At 34.7% G+C, this 22,002-nt stretch overlaps 1 long non-coding RNA gene across 2 annotated transcripts in view; it reads right to left on the bottom strand.

Annotated features, from left to right (window-relative positions):
- The window catches only part of LOC141501248 (uncharacterized), a 201,691-nt gene that overhangs the window by 110,353 nt on the left and 69,336 nt on the right, over positions 1-22,002 (bottom strand). For both annotated transcript variants that reach the window (XR_012472180.1, XR_012472181.1), the window contains exon 5: positions 18,978-19,078. This is a non-coding gene — a long non-coding RNA (uncharacterized LOC141501248). The remainder of the gene's footprint in view (positions 1-18,977; positions 19,079-22,002) is intronic.

Below are 22,002 nucleotides of genomic sequence, written 5' to 3'. Positions count from 1 at the left end.
AAATCTGTAGCAGACAATGGTTTCTGCCAGGAGCAGACACACACACTCAAGGTAAAAAATGGAAATAGAGTTATAGTTATACTAGAGGGAAGAAGCAACTTCAAGGAGCATGACCTTTCACATAAGAGAAAAAAATCAACTATAGACTTAAGAAAGTATTAAGTTGGGCAGAGCCAAGATGGCTACAGGAGAAGAGGCTCTCCTAGGTGTCCTCTCCATAATATTTCAACTCTAACTAAATTTTCGAGAGACAGGATCCACAGAAAGATCCAGTGAGGCAATTCTCCAGACCAAAGTAACCTGGAAAAATAGTGAAAAAGCTCCACTCCATAGGGTTAGAGGGATGGTCTGCCAGAGGGAAGAAACTTCAGTCTCCCAGAAGCAGCCCCAGGGTGCCTGGGAGCCATGGCTCAAGGCAGTGGGGGCAGTTTCCTGACCTACACCCTGGGGAGCACCGGGCACAAATTAGAGGATTAGCAGAGGGGACCTCTGCCAGAGTGAGCACAGGAAGCCCAGGCCCTCAGGGCAGTTGCAGTAGTCAGCATGGTCAGCTCAGCAGCTGTAGCTGCAGGGCAGCCCAGATCCAGGAAACAGAAGCAAACTTGGAGTCAGTAAGCAGGAGCCCCCAGGCAACTGAGCCTTGAGTGCTCAGCCCACCAAATGTAGGGGAGTGGAGAGAGACTTCAGAGGTCTGTCCTCTGTACATGGAACAAGACTCTGGGGCTCTGACCACATTCAGATCTTGATCATAGTCTAGGCCCCCCATAGAACAGGTCCCCACCTCCCACCTCAGCCCCATGGCAGAGGGGTGAGCTTGTGGCCATTCACAGACCAGGAAAGAAGTCAGAGCTTTACACACTGAGATCCTTGTGCGAGGGGGTGTCCCAATAATACTCAAAAGTTTGGGAAGCACCTCAAAATCAGTCACAGACTGGAGAAATGAATAAACAGAGAGAAAAAAGAGGAAACCATTGAGAAATACATTATGATCCCAAGAAGGATCAAAATATTCAATCTGAAGATGAGGAAGTACAAGCTCCTGCATCTAAAGACTCCAAGAAAAATGGAAATTAGGCTCAGGCTATGAGAGAGCTCAAAAAAGATTTTGAAAATCAAGTGAGGGAGATAGAAAAAAAATTAGGAAAAGAAATGAGAGCAATCTAAGAAAAACATAAAAAAAGAAGTCAGCAGCTTAGTCAAGGAGATCCAAAAAAAATGCTGAAGAAAATAACATATTCAAAGCCAGCATAGGTCAAATGGATAAAACAGTTCAAAAAGTTGAGGAGAAGAATACTTTAAAAAGCAGAATTGGCCAGATGTAAAAGGAGATAAGAAAGCTCTCTGAGGAAAACAAATCCTTCAAATGTAAAATAGGACTGAGGGAGGCTGCTCATTTTATGAGAAATCAAGACACAATACTTAAAAACCAAAAGAATGAAAAATTAGAAGAAAATGTCAAACATCTCATTGAAAAAACAACTGATATGGAAAACAGATTCAGGAAAGATAATTGAAAAATTATTAGAATACATGAAAGTCATGATCAGGAAAAGAGCTTTGACATCATTTTCAAAGAATTACTACAGGAAAACTGCTCTGATATCCTAGAAGCAGAAGGCAAAATAGAAATTGAGAGAATCCACCAATCTACCCTGGAAAGAGATCCAAAAAAAACCCTGGGAATGTTATAGCCAAGTTCCAAGTCAAAGAGAAAATATTACAAGCAGCCAGAACACAATTCAAATACCATGGAGCTGCAGTCAGGCTCACACAGGACTTAGTAGCAGCTACATTAAGGGCTCATAGAACTTGGAATATAATATTTCAGAAGGCAAAAGAGCTTGAATACAATTGAGAATCAACTACCCAGCAAAACTGAACATCCTCTTCCAGGGGAAAGGATGGACTTTCAATGAACCAGGGGAATTTCAATTGTTCCTGCTGAAACAACCAGAGCTGAACAGAAAGTCTGACCTTCAAATACAGGACTCAGGTGAAGCATAGAGAGTGGAGAAGGGTAAAATATGAGGGATTTAATGACAATGAATTGCATGTATTCCTGAATAGAAAAATGATATTGATAATACTCATAAGAAACTCCTCATTTAATAGAGCAGGTAGAAGGAGCTCTTATAGATGAAGCATTGGAAAGAGCTGAATTTGAAGATTAATATATTGTAAAAATGAAGTCAATTGGAAAATGTCCTGGCAGTAAGATAAAGGAGAGGTGGAATAGGCTAAGATATTTCATATAATAAGATTTCTTTTTATTGCAATGAGCTATTGTAATGATATGGAAGGGGGGAAGGTGAGGGGGAATGAGGGAACCTTTGCTCTCATCAGAGGTGTCTCAGAGAGGAAACAGCATACACACTCAATAGGATATAGACATCTAGAGTAAAAAAGGAGAGAAGGGGGACAGGGGCAAGGGGGGGATGTGAGTGATGGAGGAGAGGGTGGATTGTATGGGGAAAGTGGTCAGATATAATACATTTTCTTTTTTTTACTTCTTGCAAGGGGCTGGAATTGGGTGGCCTGTCCAAGACCACGGGGCCAGGTGGTGGCTGGGTTTTCAGGGTGGCATGTGGGTTTGGGGCCTCTTGGCCCCAGAGCCAGTGATCAGTCTACTGCACCACTCAGCTACCCTACAGCACATTTAAGAAGAGGGACAGAGTGAAAGGAAAGAGAAAATGTAGTATATGGTAGTGGGGAGGAATGAATGGAGGGAGTTGCAATCAGCAATGGCAACAGTGGAAAAATATGGAAGTAGCTTTTGTGATGGACTTATCATAAAGAATGTGATCCATCTGAGACAGAGTTCATAGTGTTGGAACACAGACTAGCACATTTCTTTCTCTTTCCTTTACTTTATTTCTCATGAGGGTTTATTTTTTGGGGGAGGGGGATTATTACTCTTAAGAATATTTTAGTGATGTATTAAAATCATATGTACAAAAATAAAAATAAATAAATAAATTTATTTTAAAAAAAGAAAGAAAGCATTAAGTTTTTGGAGCCCACATGAATGGCCCATTTATCAAAGAGCTGCTCTCATGTGGAATCCTATGAGGACTACAAAGAGAAGAAAAGGACTTCTATCTAGGAATCAATGCTACGAGTTATCCATTCATATATGTGTAACTTACATTACTATCTCACTAGTATACTCCTATTGTACTCTAGTTTTAGTCCATTCTTTATATGATTGCTGAATGTATTTGTGGGAGAAGGTGCCTCAGGATTATGGGTAGAATGTTTAAGATCAGTTGTTCTTACCATTATCTTAGCAAATACCTTTGCTAAAAGTTAAAGAAGTCTCAAGTGATTGTTAAAGGGAAAGCATCTTACAGAGGCACAGGAGCTATTGTTTTAGAAGTAGAGTCTTTTTTAGAAGATTTTATTTATTTGAGTTTTACAATCCCCAACTTTCTTGCTTCCCTCCCTCCCCCCACAGAAGGCATTCTATTAGTTTTTACATTGGTTACATGGTATATATTGATCTCAGTCAATGTGATGAGAGAGAAATCATATCCTTAAGGAAGAAAAATAAAGTTTGAGATAGTAAAATTATATGATAAGATAACAGTTTTTTTCCCCTAATTTGAAAGTAATAGTCTTTGGTCTTTGTTCAAAGTCCATAATTCTTTCTCTGGATGCAGATGGTATTCTCCATTGCAGATAGCACAAAATTGTCCCTGGTTGTTGCATGATGGAATGAGTAAGTCCATCAAGGTTGATCACCCCCATGTTGCTGTTAGGGTATAAAATGTTTTTCTGGTTCTGCTCATCTTGCTCAGCATCAGTTTATGCAAATCCTCCCAGGCTTCCCTGAATTCCCAGCCCTCCTAGTTTCTAATAGAACAACAGTTTGCCATCACATACATGTACCACAGTTTGTTAAGCCATTCCCCAATTGAAGGACAGTCATTCAATTTCCAATTTTTTTGCCACCGCAAACAGGGCTTTTATAAATATTTTTGTACAAGTGATGTTTTTACCCTTTTTCATAATCTCTTCAGGGTTTAGACCCAGTAGTGGTATTGCTGAATCAAATGGTATGTAGATTTTTTTTTGCCCTTTGGGCATAATCCCAAATTGCTCTCCAGAAATGTTGGATGAGTTGACAGCTCCACCAGCAATGTATTAGTGTCCCAGATTTCCTGCATTCCTTCCAACATTGATTTTTGTCTTTTTGTGGTCATATTGGCCAGTGTGAGAGGTGTGAGGTGGTATCTCAGAGACATTTTAATTTGTATTTCTCTAATAAGTAATGATTTGGACCAATTTTTCATATGACTATGTATTGCCTTGATTTCCTCATCTGTAAATTGCGTTTGCGTATCCTTCGACCATTTGTCAATTGGAGAATGACTTGGTTTTTTGAAAATTTTACTCAGTTCTCTGTATATTATAGAAATGAGTCCTTTTTCAGAAATACTAGATGCAAGGGTGACTAGGTGGTGCAGTAGATAGAGCACAGGCCCTGGAGTCAGGAGTACCTGAGTTCAAATCCGGCCTCAGGCACTTAATAATTACCTAGCTGTGTGACTTTGGGCAAGGAACTTAATACCATTGCCTTACAAAGACTGAAAAAAAAGAAATACTAGTTGCAAAAATTGTTTCCCAATTTACTATATTTCTTTTGATCTTGGTTATAGTGGTTTTGTCTGTGAAAAAGCTTTTTACTGTAATAAAAATTATCTAGTTTGTTTTTTAATGATGTTCTACATCTCTTCCTTGGTCATAAACTGCTTCCTTTTCCATATATCTGACAGGTATACTACTCCTTGATCTTTGCATTTGCTTATCATATTGTTTTTTATGTCTAAACCCTGCATACATTTGGATTTTATCCTGGTATAGGGTGTGAGGTGTTGGTCTAATCTAAGTTTCTTCTATACTAACTTCCAATTTTCCCAACAGTTTTTATTGAAGAGAGAGTTTTTATCCCAATAGCTGGACTCTTTGGGTTTATCAAACAACAGATTACTATAATCATTTCCTGCTATTGCACCTAGTTTATTCCACTGGTTCATCACTCTATTTTTTAGCCAAAACCAGACAGTTTTGATGACTATTGTTTTATAATATAATTTCAGATCTGGTAAGGCTAAGCCACCTTCTTTTGTACTTTTTTTTCATTGAATCCCTGGAAATTATTGACTTTTTATTTCTCCATATAAATTTACTTACAACTTTTTCTAACTCATTAAAGTAATTTTGTGGAATTTTGATTGGTAGGGCACTAAACAAGTAATTTAGTTTTGGTAGAATTGTCATTTTTATTATATTATCTAGACCTATCCATGAGTAGCTGATGTTTGCCCAGGTATCTAAATCTGATTTTATTTGTGTGAGAAGTGTTTTGTAATTGTTTTCAAAATTTTTTTGAGTCTGCTTTGGCAGGTAAACTCCCAGGTATTTTATTTTACCTGAAGATAATTTGAACGGGATTCCTCTTTCTATCTCTTTCTACTGTATCTTGCTAGTCATAAATATAGAAATGTTGAGCATTTATGAGGGTTTATTTTATATCCTGCTACTTTTCTAAAGTTGCTAATTATTTCTCGTTGATTTTTAAATGATTTTTTGGGATTCTCTAGGTATACCATTATGTCACCTGCCTCCTCCTTCCCTATTGAAATTTCTTCAATTTCTTTTTCTTCTCTTATTGCTGAGAATAGCATTTCTAATATGATATTGAATAGTAGTGGTGATAATGGGCATTCTTGTTTTACCCCCTGATCTTATTGAATGTATCTAGCCTATCCCCATTGCATATAATGCTTGTTGATAGTTTCAGATAGATACTGCTTATTATTCCAAGGAACAAGCCATTTATTTCTACACTCTCTAGTGTTTATAGTAGGAATGGGTGTCAAAAGCTTTTTCAGCATCTATTGTTATGATCATATTATTTCTGATAGGTATGTTATTGATATAATTAATTAAATATACTAACAGTGTTCCTAATATTGAACCAACCCTGCATTCCTGGGATAAATCCTACTTGATCATAATGCATTATCCTGGTGATAACTTGTTGTCATCGTTTTGCTAAGATTTGATTTAAGATTTTTGCATCTATATTTATCAGGGAGATAGGTCTATAAATTTCTTTCTCTGTTTTAACTCTTCCTGTTTTAGGTATCAACACCATTTTTGTGTCATGGAAAGAGTTAAGCAGAGTTCCATCTTCACCTATTTTTTCCTGAGTGTTCATATAGATTTGGAATCAGTTGTTCCTTAAATGTTTGATAGAATTAATGTGTGAATCCATCTGGCTGTGGAGATTTTTTCTAAGGGAATACAAAAATGGTTTGTTGAATTTCTTTTTCTGAGATAGGGTTATTTAGGTTTTTAATTTCCTCTTAATTTAATCTGGACAACTTTTATTTTTGTAAATATTCATCTATTTCACTTCGATTGTCAAATTTGTTGGCATAGTTGAGCAAAATAATGCCAAATTATTACTTTAATTTCCTCCTCATCAGTGGTGAGTTCACCTTTTTCATTTATGATACTAGCAATTTGGTTTTCTTCTTTTTTCTAATCAAATTAACCAGAGGTTTATCAATTTTATTGGTTTTTTCATAAAACCAGCTCTTGGTTATTTATTAATTCAATAGTTTTCTTGCTTTTGATTATATTAATTTCTTCTTTAATTTTTAGAATTTCTAATTTGGTATTTTTTTTAGGTTTTTGCAAGGCAACCGGGGTTAAATGGCTTGCCCAAGGCCACACAGCCAGGTAATTATTTAGTGTCTGAGACCAGATTTGAACCCAGGTACCCCCAACTCCAGGGCCGGTGCTTTATCCACTATGCCACCTAGCCGTCCCTAATTTGGTATTTTATTAGAGGTTTTTAATTTGTTCTTTCTCTATTTTTAGTTGCATAATTAGTTCATTAATTTCTTCTTTCTCTAATTTATTCATGTAAGCATTTAAAGATATAATATATTCTCTGACAGCTGATTTGAATGTATCCCATAGGTTTTGGTATGTTGTTTCATTATTGTCATTATCTAGGGTGAAATAATTCTTTCTATAATTTGTTGCTTGATCCACTCATTCTTTAAAGTGAGGTTATTTGTTTTCCAATTATTCCTGGGTCTATATCTCTCTGGTTGAGTATTGCATATGATTTTTATTGCATTATGATCTGAGAAAGATGTGTTCACTATTTCTGCCTTTCCACAACTGATCATTAGGTTTTTATGCCCTAGTACATGGTCAGTTTTGTGTAAATGCCATGTAATGCAAAAAAAAGTATATTCCTTTCTATCTCCACTCAATTTTCTCCATAGGTCTATTATATCTAGGTTTTTCTAACAATCTATTTACCTCCTTAACTTCCTTCTTGTTTATTTTATGATTCATTTCATCTAAATCTGAGAGTGGGAGGTTGAGGTCTCCTACTAGTAGAGTTTTGCTGTCTATGTCTTCCTCTAGCTTTTTCAACATCTCCTTTAAGAATCTGGAACCTGTCCCATTGGGTGCATACATATTTAGTACTGAAATTAATTTATTGTCTATGGTACCTTTTAGGAGGATATAGTTTCCTTCCTTATCTCTTTTAATGCTATCTAATTTTGCAGCTGCTTTGTCTGAGATAAGGATTCCTACCCCTGTTTTTTTCATTTCAGCTGAAGCAAAATATATTTTGCTCCAACCTTTTACCTTTACTCTATATGTATCTGCTTCAAATGAGTTTCTTGTAAGCAGCATATTATAGGATTTGGTTTTTTAATCCACTCTGCTATCTGCTTACCTTTTAAGGGAGAGTTCATCTCATTCACATTTAAAGTCATAATTACTAACTCTTTATTGCCTTCCATGCTATTTTCCTTCTGTTTGTATTTTTCCCTTTTTTCCTGTTATCCATATTCCTTGGTGTGTTGTTTCTGAATACTGACACCTTCAGTGTGTTTGCCCCCTTATATCCACCCCCACCCTTTCTTTCCCCTTTCCCTTTTCCCATTCTTCCCTTCCTTTTGTTAGTTCCCCCTTTTCTCCTCCTCCCTTTTCCCCCCTTTAATGCTTGAAAGCTGAGATAAGTTTCTTAACTGAGTGTGTCTAAGTTAGCTTTAAGCCAAGTCTGATGAGATGAAGATTCAGGTGGTTCTAATCTCCTCCCTTTTCCCCCTCATTTACAATAGATCTTTTGTACATCTTGATGTAATTATATTTATACCATTCAGTCTCCTCAGTCCTCCTCTCTCCTTACTTTCCAAACCCTTTTTAAGGATGTATTGTTTTTAAATCATTCTGAGTCACAGAAAAGTTATGTGTCCATCACTTCTGGTTATGTATTCTCTCTAATAGAGTTACAATTTTCAAGAGTTATGAGACTCTTTCTCCCAAGTGGGTATATGGCCAGTTTTATCTTATTGGATAGCAGTTTTTTTACCCTTTTCTTTTGACCTTTTCAAGTGTCTTTTGAGCCTCCTGTTTGATGTTGAAATTATCTATTTAGCTCTAGTCTTTTCAACATGAAATACTGGAAGTCTTCCATTTCATTAAATGTCTATCTTTTCTCCTGCAAGAGAAGGCTCAGTTTTGACAGGTAGTGGATTCTTGGCCTCATTCCAAGCTCCCTTTCCGTTCAGAGTATCTCATTCCAGGCCCTTTGATCCTTTAATGTTGCTGTGGCCAGGTCCTACATAATCCTTACTGTGGTTCAACGGTATTTAAATTTTTTCTTACTGGCTGCTTGTAGTATTTTTTTCTTTTATCTGATAGTCCTGGAATTTGGCCACAACATTCCTTGGTATTTTCATTTTAGGATCTCTTTCCAGAAGGCATTGATTTATTCTTTCAATAACTGTTTTGCCCTCTGGCTCCCTGATATCAGGGCAGTTTTCCATCACTAAATCCTGTAATATTAAATCTAGGACTTTGTTCTCTTCAATGTTTTCAGGAAGGTCTTTAATTCTAAGGTTCTCCTGTCTTGCTCTATTCTCAAGGTCAGTGATTTTGCTGATGAGGTGTTTTACATTTTCTTCTATTTTTTTTGATCTTTTGGTTTTTAACACAATCTTTTTATCTCATAAAGTCATTAATTGCCACCAATTCCAAACTTATTTATAAAGAAGAAGATTTTTTTCTTCATTTATCTTTTGCAACTCCTTTTCCAGTTGATCAATTCTATTTTTGAAGGAGCTTTCCATTTGCCCAAGTGTAGTTTTGAGAGAGTCATTTTCTTTTTGCATTTGCCTATTTGAGGATTTGAAAGAATCTTTGCATTATCCCAATTGAAGATCTGAGAGAGTTATTCTCATTTTGTATTTGTCCAATTGTATTTTCCAAGAATTTGTTTTCTTGTTGCGAGATGTTTATTTTCTCTTGCAACATATTAATTTTCTCTTTAGTTTCTTTTCCCAATTTTTCCATTTGATTTTTTAAACTCCTTCCTGATTTCTTCAAGGAAGTCTTTCTGGGCTGGAGACCAATTCATATTCTCCTCACCAGTGCTAGATCTCTCTGGATTAGAATCTGTTACTTCTAAGTATTTCTCCATGCCCCCCCCCTTTCTATGGCCTTTCTTCATCTTTTTAGGATCTTGTGTTGGGGTTGGAGCTGGCTCTCAGAGATTTGCTTTTGAAGATCCTAGAGGCTTTGTTCATTTGTGTTAGTAATTCCAAGGCCCAGCTAGTATGGGGCACTGGTTTCTTTCTCTGGAGTGTTTGAGGTCCTCAACAGCATGGTCTGAGTTGACCTTCAACACTGGGCTGGGCCCTAGGGGAGGGAGTTAATTTCTTTCCCTGGAGTGAACTCTGTTGCCCTGAGGGAGTGGTGGTGGTGGTGGTGGTGTTGTTTCTTGTTTGTTCTGTGCAAAGGGCTCTGGTGAAAGTATGGAGTTCAGGTCCCAGGCCCAGCTGCTTGTTCTCCAGACATGCTCTGAGTTTCTGTGCTGGAAGTCACCTTCTTGTTGCTCCTCTCCCCCTGGCCAAAGACTGCAGCTAAACTTGCATCTCACACCTGCTACTCACTGAAGTCTCTATGGCTGAGGCTGACCTTCTGGCTTTCCCCAGCTGCTGTCCTGGTTCACCCATGGTCCCCTGATACAGACCTTCTTGGTAGGTGTTCTACTCCTAGCTTCTCTTTCTGGGTTTTGTCAATTGAGTTTCTGTTAAGAGGTTTGTCTCATGTTATTTCTGAGGGGAAAGTGGAGCAGTTACCACAGTGCCCGTCTTCTCTCTGCTATCTTGGCTGGAAGTCTCTTGGCTCTAGAAATACAGTCTTACAATCAGTCAACAAACATTTATTAAGCTCCAAGTATTTGAATGAGGAAGACAATAAACATGCAGATATGTATAGGAAGTCACACACATAAACAAATTAGATATGAGGGGAAGGCACTAGAATTATGAGGAATTGGGGAAGACTTGTTGAAGATGAGATTTCACCCCAGTTCAACAATGTATGAATAATTCACTATCCATTTCATGTCTATTTTCTTTCATTGCCTTAAACTTAAGTTTTTTTTGTCTAATTGCCAGGCAAGGAATACCTTTACTGCAGTGTTGGGCAATGTGAAAAAGGAGGGATTAAATGGTGTTCATAGAACTTCGACTCTTCTGTTTCTTACAATAGGCCTATATTATTACCTTGGTGTTTAGTATTAGTGCTTTAAATACTCTTACAGCATCCCACTAATAACTTTGTATATATTTTGTATTGACTTATCTTATAGTTATTTTCTTACACTAGAATATAAATATTCCCTTTATATCTTTGTATTCCCAGAGGCTATTCTTTGCTCACAATTACTTAATAAGTACTAATTATCAAGACTTAGTAATAGTTTGGATCTGAGTGGGGTAGTGAGAAGTAGTGTGGAAGAAGATCAGGATTAGCTTTGGAGTCAGAGGAACCTGGGTTCAAGTCCTGCTGCCACCACATATTTTCTGTGTGATCCAGGAAAAGTCTTTTTTTTTGCTCTCAGTGCTCTAGGTCATTGCTGTCAAACTGAAATAGAAATGAGTTCATGTATAAAGATCCCTGCTGGCTGTACATTGACTCTTTATTATTATTATTGACATCTTTTTATTAACATTAACATATGAACATATGTTAACATCTGTGTTCTATTGTATTTTTACTTATTTTGTTAAATATTGCAGGTCAAAATGCCTATTTGGTGCTTCTGTTCTAAGCAACTAAAGGCAGCTAATGGTGGGGGTATATAGCTCTTAGCCTAGCATCAGGAATACATAAGCTCAAATCCAACCACAGATATTTACTAGCTGTGGTATAAACTCTGTTTAACTCAATTTCCTCAATGGATACCAATGGTACCTAATTCTCAGGTAATGAATAGGACCATATTTCCTCATGTATAAGATGCACCGTTTTTTAAAGGTTTTTGCAAGGCAAAATGGGGTTAAGTGGCTTGCCCAAGGCCACACAGCAAAGTAATTATTAAGTGTTTGAGGTCAGATTTGAACTCAGGTACTCCTGACTCTAGGGCTGGTACTCTATCCACTGCGCCACCTAGCTGCCCCAAGATGCACCTTTTTTGAAAAATTTGGGGTCTAAAAACTAGGAGTGTCTTATATAGTGGTTATATATTTTTTTACTTTCATTTCTCACTTTTTTCCTCTCTTGTCTTTGTGCTCATTATTTCACATTTGTTATTGGTGTATTAGGTTACATTTTGCCATGTTCTGTCCAGAAATGGCTCCAGAAAAGATTTTCATATAGTGCTAAATTCAAGCTAAAAGTGATCTAGTCTGCAAAAGCGAATAGAAATCATGCTTCCAAATGTCAGTTTCATCCTCCTCCAATTGAGAAAACAATCTGAGACTAGCTAGAGGAAAAATAAAGCCTCCTGGAAAGACCATGACAGAGGAAGACTATGAGAAGCAAGGTAGCAAAATGGCTTGAGTTAGAGAGGGAATTGAACAAATGGATTTAAAAACAAAGAGAAATTGTAATTCCTGTGTCCACAAAGATGGTTCAGCAAGAGGCAAGAAAAATTGCTGATGAAAAGAAATGACTGATTTCAAAGAAGGATAAAAGTAGTGCTTCAAGTTCATGAAACAGAATGGATTAAGCATGTGTCCACCCACCAGACTTGCCAAAAGGTGGCTGAAAGCTTTGAGCAGAAAGTCCTTGAATTTCATGATGAAGAATACTTGAGTTCAATAACTTTATGTAATACATTTTTTTTTCAAACTTCAGGCCCCAAAATAAGGTACATCTTATACATGGGGAAATACGTTACTTGTAAAGAAGAAAACAATTTTTTAAAAAACCCCTCTAAGATTGTAACTTGCAGAGTAGGTGTGGATTTGCACACTTGTAATAGAGGAAATTTCTTGGAAATTCATTATATCAGTTAAAACACAGGTACAATCCTCTTTCTATAAGAGGAGATGGAAGACCAAAAAATATCTTAAGATTTTTAAAGTTGTAGAAACAGTGAAGTCAGAAGGAGGGAAAGTTAATAAAGTTTCATTGAATTTGAGCTACTGTTGGTGGCAGCCTGTGTGTAATTAAGTGGGAATGTGAGTATGGGGCTCAGAAGAGAGGCAGGACTGAGCCTTGTAACCTACTTTATAAACAGCATTGTATATATGAGATTTAGCTACTTGATTATAATTGCAATACAATCAGAATTTTAGATTTGAAAGGGATTTCATTTGTCAATAGTGATAGCATTATTTATCTCCCTTGTTTAATTATTCATAAAAACTGTTCATGGTTTTATCTAGATGTGACTTTTCTTTTTTCTCTTTACAGAAGAGAAAGAATGAGTTTACAGTTTCCTTTGGGTAAATATATTAAATTATATGACCAGGAGAAATAACTTAGGGGAAAGGTATTAAAAAAGAATATGAAAGGATCTAAAACACTCAAAATTAATCTCCTGAAAAAATCTGGCTTCCATATGTGTAAAACAAAATGCACTAATAGAATTAAAATCTCTCCTTAACTGTTACTTTAAAACCAGGCAGTGCTTTGATTCCCTACATAGGCCAACAACATTCTTTACCTTCCTTTTCTTTAATAGTTACCCAAACATCCCAAGGTCAAAGTTGTTGCCAGCAATAGCAAATAGTCATATACTCAGGGGAAGGAGCAGAGCCTGAAATACTTGAAAATGAAATGAAAGGTATGGAAAGTTCAGGCAAGCCTCACTTACAAATTCAGAAAGAGAATATAATGCTTTCTTAAAGCTATCTTCAGCTCCAATTTATACTGGTGCTACATAGTATGAGCAGTGGAGAAGCTTTGACTAGAAGGGGGCAACTTTCTTGTCAGACATTGAACATAAGGAAAAATAAACATTGAATGGAACCCAAAGTGACCCAGGGAACAAAGGACATTTGCCTTCATATTCAGAACTTTGCCCTGACAATTATTTAAATTCCTAGACCTTATAGGAACAAAATAATATAAAAATGTTACCTCAGGATATAACTATTAAAACTAAACCAAAAAACAGATACAAAAAAAATTATGTTAGGTGTATGATGGGACAACAAGGCAGGGAACTACCTGGTTCTTCCAAATAAACTCACAAATAACTTAAAATAATGACTCAAAGTAAATTTTAGGGTAGCAGAAATAATTAATAGTTGGAGTAAAACAGTTGTCTGATCTAAGATAACTTGAGAGGATGTTAGGAAAGATTTGACTTCCCAGGGTGGTGGTCTGGGCTTAGTGACCTATAGGTACCACCCAGCAAATATCATTAAGTCAACAAACAGCATACCACGGGAGAGGGAAGGAAGAGGGGGAAGTTTTCACCCAACTGCCAGAAAAAAATTCCAAAATAAAAACTTACAAAAACTCACATGATAATAGTTAAGTTTCAAAGATCCTAGTTCTAAGAAAAAAATATTTCAAGCAATTACAAAGGAACAATTTAAAGAGATAGAATAAGGGAAGAACTTCTAGAAAGCTGTACAAATTAGGGAGGAAATGGTCAGGAGTAAGTTCGATTTCTGAGGAGGGTTGGGCAGGGGGGAGGGAGAGAAAGAGAGTGAGAGACAAAGAAAGATAGAGGCAGAGACAGAAAAAGAAGAAATAGTGAGGAAGGATGAAAGAAATATACAACTATAATTATAACTCTGAAGGTAAATGGGATGAACTCACCTATAAAATGGAAATAGAAAACAGAATGGATTAAAAATCAGAATCCAAAAATATGTTGTAGATGAGAAACACATTTAAAATTGAGTCAATGTCAAAAGGACATGAACAGGCAGTTTTCAGACAAAATAATCAAACTATCTATAGCCATATTGGAAAAAAATGCTCTGAATCACTATTGATAAGAGAAATGCAAATTAAAACAATTCAGTTTCTACCCCACACCTATCAGATTGGCTAATTTGACAGAAAAGGAAAATAACAAATGTTGGAGGAAATGTGGAAAAATGAAGACATTAATGGTGAAGTTATATTCTGACTCAAACATTCTGCAGAGCAATTTAGAACTGTGTCCAAAATACTATAAAATCATGCTTACCCATTGACCATGCAACACCACTACTAAGTCTAGAGCCAAAAGAGACTAAAAAACAAAAAGGGAAAGAATTTATCTGTACAAAAAATATAGCAGTTCTTTCAGTGGTAGCAAAGAATTGGAAATTGAGGGGATGGTTACCAATTGGGAAACAGCTAAATAAGTTATTCATTTTAAAAAAATTTTATTTATTTAAGGCAATGGAGTTAAGTGACTTGCCCACACAGCTAGACAATTATTAAGTATCTGAGGTCAGATTTGAGCTCAGGTTCTCCTGATTCCAGGGCTGATGCTCTATCCTCTGCACCATCTAGCTGCCCCAAGTTGTTCATTTTTAAAGGAAAAGGTTGATAAATTACAGCTAGAAAGAGAAAAACTATAAAAGTGAAGGATTTCAGCAATCCCTTCTCAGAAATAGATAAATCTAACCAAAAAATAAATAACTCAAGTAGATATGAATAGAATCTTATATAAACTAAACATGATAGACACCTGGAGTTGCTTGAGTAGGAAAAAGATGTGCCTTTTTCTCAGTGATACATGGCATCTTTAAAAATAAGGATGATATATTAGGCTATAAAAACTTTACAGTGTTCTATAGGAAATCATGAGGGATTTCAGAAAATTCTGGAAAGACTCACATGAATTAATGCAGAGTGAAATGAACAGAACCAGAAGAACATTATACATACTAACAACAACATGGGGTAATGATCTACTATGATGAACTTCCTCATTTCAGCACTATAATAATCAAATATAATTTTAAAAGACTTGTGATTAAAAATATCATTGATATCTAGAGAAGGAACCATGGAGTTTAAATGAAGCTTATCTTCAATTTTTAAAAGTTGTCTTATGTATTACATCATTTTTCCTCTCTAATGTTTTCTTTCTTCCATTTGGATTCGATTCTTCTCTCACAACATGATCAATGTGCATCTTTTAGCAAGGTTACCAGTGTAGAGTCTACATTAGATTGCTTTCTGTCAGGGAGAGGCGGTAGGGAAGGAAGGGAGGGAGAAAAATGTAAAACTCAAAGCCCTATAAAAAATGATTGGCAAAAACTATCATTGCAAGTAGTTGGAAAAAAACAAATAAAATATTTTAAAAACTTTATAGTTAAATGCAAAAATATTAAATACATCTGCATAAATAAAATTGCATTTAATAAAGGACCTTGGAAACTGATTAAAAATTAATTGAACACTAAATATCCTAATCTTAAAAAATGCTTGAATTAAAAAAAAACACATCATGGAAATGATAATTTTATTAAAGAGAATGACAACAATGAAGCAGCATATCAAAACTTGTGGGATGCAACAAAAGTATTAATCAGAGGAAAATGTATATCTCTAAATGCTTATATCAGTAAAATAGGGAAAAAGTAGATCAAGGACCTGGGTATACACATTTTAAAAACTAGAAAAATAACAAATTGAAAAATTCTTAATTAAACATTAAATTGGAAATCCTGAAAATTAGAGTTGAGATTAATAAAGTTAAATGTGAAAAGGCCCCATTGAATTAATAAATAAAGCTAGAAGTTGATTTTATAAAAAATAAACAACAAAATAGACAAACTAGTGGTTTCTATGATTTTAAAAAAGAAAGAAAGAAAAAGCCAAATAATTAGTATTAAAAATTAAAAGGGTGAATATACCATGAATTAAGATGAAATAAGAGCAATTATTAGTTATTTTTACCCAATTATATGCCAATACATTTAACAAATTAATTACAAAAACATAAACTACCCAGATTAAAAGAAGGGGAAATAGAATATCTAAATAAGTATGTTTTAGAAAAAGAAATTAAACAGGCCAAAAAGGAGCTTCTTAAGAAAAAAAAATATAAGGGCCAGATGAATTTATGAATGAATTCTACTAAATATTTAAAAATCAACTAATTCCAAAATTAAGTAAATTGTCTAAAATATTAGACAAACCAGGAAGAGCAAAAATATAGGAAGAAAATTATAATGAAAAAATAATGAATATTGTTGCAAAAATCCTAAAGAAAATACTGAACAAAAATTATTTGCATGTGTATATTTGTATGTGATTCTTGGTGATATTTATAACAGTAATGCAGGGTTGGTTTAATATAAGCAAAACTATTGACAAATTATATCAATAACAAAAGTACAAAAAACACATGATTATATTAATAAATGCAGAAAATTTTTTTTGACCAAATACAATATTCATTTTTATTAAAAGCACTTGATAGGGGCATCTAGGTGGCACAGTGGATAAAGCACCAGCCCTGGAGTCAGGAGTACCTGAGTTCAAGTACAGGCTCAGACACTTAATAATTGCTTATTTGTATGGCCTTGGACAAGTCACTTAATCCCATTGTCTTGCAAAAAAAAAGCACTTGAAAGCTTAGGTATAAATGGATTTTTACTTAAAAAGTTAACATAAATCCATTTAAACCATCAGCAAAGCTAGAATCTTCTCAATAAGATACAGAATGAAATAAGGAGGCCCATTATCATCAGTATGATTCAATATAGTACTAGAAATGCTAGTAATAGCACTAAGAGAAGAAAAAAGAAATTGAAGGAATAAGAGTAGGCAGTGAAGTAATGAAATAATCTCTTTTTACAGACTTATGATGGTATATTTGGAAAATCCTAGAAATTCAACTAAAAAAGTAGTTCAATAATAATTTTAGTAAAGTAGCAGGATATTAAATAAACCCATAAGTCATCCTAATTTTTATATATCACCAACAAAAGCCTACAAGAAGAGATAGTAGGAGATAGTTTATTTGAAATAATCATAAATTGTATAAAATAACTGGGAATATACCTGTCCAGACAAACTTAGAAATTATAGGATTATAATTATAAAATACATTTTATGCATATAAAGTAAGATTTTAAAAATTAGAGAAATATTAATTGTCCATGGCTAGGCAGAAATAATAACAAATATTAAATTAAGTAAATAACAAATAATAATAACAAAATGTTAATTCTACTTAAATTAATCTACTTAGTATCATTTCAGTAAAATTACTAAAAAAGTTATTTTATTGTTCTACAAAAATAATAAAATTATTTTGGAAGGACCAAATGGGAAAAAATGTAATGGAAGGAGATCTTGCAGCATCCGATTTTAAACTGTATTATAAAGGTTATGCTTATCAAATCTATTTGTTACTAGTTGAAATAGAATAGTGGATCAGTGGAATAGAGTAAATATATAGTACATAGTAATAAATGAATATAGGAACCTTTGTGTTTGATCACTGTAAATATTTAAGCTTTCAGGTTAAGAATTTCTGTTTTGTAAAAAAGTAAATTAGAAGAACTTGAAGCATACATTATCTATCAGATTTACGGAGAGAGGAATAATTTATGAATAAGCAAAATATAGAGCATTGTGAGATATAATATAGATAATTTTGATTATATTAAATTAAAAAAGGTTTTGTGCAAATAAAATTAGTATAGGCAATATTAGAATGAAAACAGAGGAAAGCAGAACATTGTGGGGGGAGTAACAGTTATAAACAGTTTTTCAATAAAGGCTTCATATCTCATATATATAGAGATCTTCATCAAATGTATAAGAATAAATAGTCAAAGGATATGAAAAGGCAGTTTTTGGAGGAAGAAAACAAAGCTATCTATATGGTCTGTCATTATTGATTCAAGAGTTGCAAATTAAATCAATTTTGAGATATCATCTCAAACTTAGATTGGTTAAAATGATATAAGGAAAAGATAACAAATGTTGGAGGGAATATGGAAAATTTGGGGCACTGATTGTGGAACTGTGAACTAATTTGGAGGCAATCTGGAATTATTTAAAATTCTTAACTCCAGTCTCTCCCTTTTTCCATTTTATCCTTCACACAAATTACAGAATGAGCTTTTTCATGTATTATTCAATTCAGTTCAATTTACATTTCCTAAGAGCCTACTGAGTACAAGATATTATGCTAGATGCTTGAGGTAGAAAGATAGCTAAGCATTTCAGTTTTACAAAGTACTTTTCATACATTATTTCATTTACTTTTTATTTCATTTTTTCATTTTTAAAATTTTATTTGACAGATTCTTGGTTTCTCATGAAATCATTAGCTTCCATTACTCCTGTTCCATATCTCAGGGAGGTATTTTCTTCTTTTAGCTTTTGTGTCTCCATTTCCATTTGATCACTATTATTTTTAAAAGAGCTATAATCTTTTCCCAATTGCCAAATTATATTGTTTTGTTTTGGGGGTTTTTTTTAGGTTTTTCCAAGTCAAATGAGGTTAAGTGACTTGCCCAAGTGTATGAGGCCAGATTTGAACTCAGTTACTCCTGACTTCAGGGCCGGTGCTCTATCCACTGTGCCACCTAGCCACCCCGCCAAATTATATTTTTTAAAGGATTTGTTATCTTCTGTCACTTTTTGTTTCTCTGCCCTTGGCACACCCGGCTTCCCCATCGACAGACCTTTTGGAAGATATTTCACTCTGATCTTTGGTGCATTCTGACCTGATTCATGTTGGTTCTGAGGGAAATTCAGGAGAGCTTAATAGAAGTCCTGGTGTCTCTCTCTGCTATCATGATGGAAAGTTCCATTGCTCATCAACAACCTTAGGAGGAGACCACAGAAATATTATTTCACCTTGTAGAAAAGGAAACTGAGGTGCCAAAAGGTTTAGTGAGTTGCCATCAAGCTGAGATTTGGAGGTAGCCATTCTTACTCCAGAACTTTCATCCAGATATTCTTTTTCATCTTATCAAGTCCTTACTAAAGAACTAGTAATGATCCTTTATTGAATCAAATCTAATCTTACCCTAGAAATCAAGACCTTTCTTTATTAAATGAATAATATAATATTAACAATAATAACTTACAATAAATAATATAAAAAATAAAATAAGACTTTCTGTATTGAAATTTTTCCTTGAGTATCATAACTCCATGGGCAGAGGTTAGTTGTATTTAAGATTTTTCTTAGTCCCTCCACTGTATCAAGTATAACTGCATGAGAAACAAAAGGACAATTGACTAATTGCTCTAATTGTAGACTCCATGGTTAAGTGTATCTCACTTCTTATATAAAGATTTTTAGGTAAAATTTATGCTCTTTCTTTTTTTTTTTCTGTTTTTTCCCTAACCCTAAGAACTCCCACACTAATTAAACATTGACTCATGAATGAATATGACTTGAAGAGACAGCAGTAGAAGGTATAGTTGAAGGAATCTTGGACTGGATCTGACTGAAATCAGAAGACATGAGTTCAAGGGTCAGCTCTACCTATAAATGCAGTATGACCTTAGAGAAAAGAGGAAGGGAAGAGGCATCTATAAAGTGTCTATTATGTACTAGACACAGTACTAAGCACTTCATAATATTATCATGCTTGATCCTCAGCTCTGGGAGGTAGGTGCAATGATCCTCATTTTACAGTTAGGGAAGCTGAGGCAGAGTTTGTTACTTTACCTGGATCCTTTAGGTAATAAGTAATGAGGTCCAATTTGAATTTAATTAATTCTAACTCCAGGACTAATAATTTATTCATTGTGCCACTAATGACAACTGAATCTCAGTTTGCCTTACCTCTAAAATGAAAGAGAATGATTGATCTCTGAACTCTCTTTAAACTTTGATATCCCATGATTCTGATTGTATGACTATAAGGAAGGGTTTCTATTGTGACTATTGTATGTCTTGAAAGTTAAGAAACAGAAGATGATAATATTTTACCAATTACTAATGAGAGGGGGACTTAACTATGGTTAATTGAAGCAAACTAGCTGAATGTGGACTTCAAATATGAGAAATAATATCCATGGAATAAAGATAAATTGAGGGAACTTGGGAACATATCAATAAGGAAAGAGTTAACATAAGATATTTACTCTACTCTATTTCTTCTTTCTCTATTTGAGAAGTACTAAGTTTCTAGTATTTGTTTCCCCGGAAGTTCTGGTTATTCTGTAATAAGAACATGTTGAAAGATATGAATTAGGAGTAAGAAGAACCAGGGCAGCTGGAAAGAATTTATTGCTCATTAGTCTAGTCAGTTCTCAGCTTGTACTGAATTTTCAGGCAGAAAAGCAGGGAAGAGGGAAAGTCAGAATTTGATATATGTGAGAAAAATTATTTCTATGATAATGGACTTAAACACTCACATCTGATTTACCAGAAAAACTCAATGTGAGAGACTTTGGTGAAATTAAGTCCCAATCCCATCTTCTTTATGTTTGCTTTTTGACTTAAAATTGGAATAATTATTTTTTAAAAATAAACTTTTTTTCCTGGGATCTCCAAATTCAGAAAATCTTAGGTTTTCTTAACTTTGTAAGTGTATGAATGAATAAAAGGACCACAAATCCTTTTGACTAGAGTCATCATTTTATTTTGTCTTGTCTAATGATAGGTTTTATCAACTTTTTCAACTGTTTGAGTTGACCTCTTATTGGGATTCAACAGAACTTTCAGAATGATTTTTTATATCCATTCCTGTCAGAAATCTAAAGGGCCGGTAAAGTGCCATTCTGACAGCCCTCCTTGTTTTGAGGCTTACAGTGGGATCATTCAGTTTAATAGTTCAAGTCACCGTGTGATAAATTTTCTTTTTGCATGTTATGCAAGATATAATATAAGCAACTCAAAATGACAAAGCTAGGAAACCGATTCTGTGGCACTAGTTTGGTGACAATGATAAATGAGAATGAATTGATAATCATCCATTGTACTGGATATCTGAAGCATAATCTGTACTTTTCTTGGAGTAGGAAAGTTGAGGGACCTTATACTGAATGCTGGACACTAGCATCATGAGAATTCATTACATTTCCTCAGCAAAGATGTGAGGAAAGATGATGAAGCATAGAGGGCTCAAACATTCAGTTTTAATACTTTCTTAATGCCAGCCAAACTCATATTAAAATGTAATTAGTAAATAATAAAAATTAAAAATATATCAAAATATAGATATATTACATTTTTAAACTAAGTCAATATGTAAAAAAGATCTTTATATATAATTTAGTGATCACTGTTTCTATTTGAGTAAACACCATTGACATAATGAATAAAGAGCTGGGCTTAGAGTCAGGAAAACCTAAGCTAATATCACCACCAGAGAGCACAAGCCTTGACCAAACCAGCCAAAGTATAAAGGTAATTGTTCCTGGTTGTAAGGAGAGGAAAACTTCTACATTTGTAGGGGACATACATGTACAGGTGATGGGACTTGTTTTGGCATCTCTCTGCATGGGTTCTTGAAAAATGTAGTTGAAGGAAACAGTGCTAACTTCCTTCCTTCCCTGAGATCTGGGGACTCTTCCAGAAATGACTCTCAGAAACAGAGATGGTATTTTTTAATTGTCCTGAGCCAATTGCACTGACCAAGACAGTGGTAAAGGCAGTGAACTAAAAGCCTTGGAAGGAGGAGAGAAAAAATCTTGGAAAGAGACACTGGTTTAGAAGAAGATGAGCAAGCCCTGGCTCTACCAGGGAGACAGGCTCCTTTGTCTACTAGGTCACCATTCATTTTTCAGGAA

The sequence above is a fragment of the Macrotis lagotis genome, chromosome X (assembly GCF_037893015.1).
Source record: "Macrotis lagotis isolate mMagLag1 chromosome X, bilby.v1.9.chrom.fasta, whole genome shotgun sequence".
NCBI lineage: Eukaryota > Metazoa > Chordata > Mammalia > Peramelemorphia > Peramelidae > Macrotis > Macrotis lagotis.
This window is presented reverse-complemented; position numbering and strand designations above follow the sequence as displayed.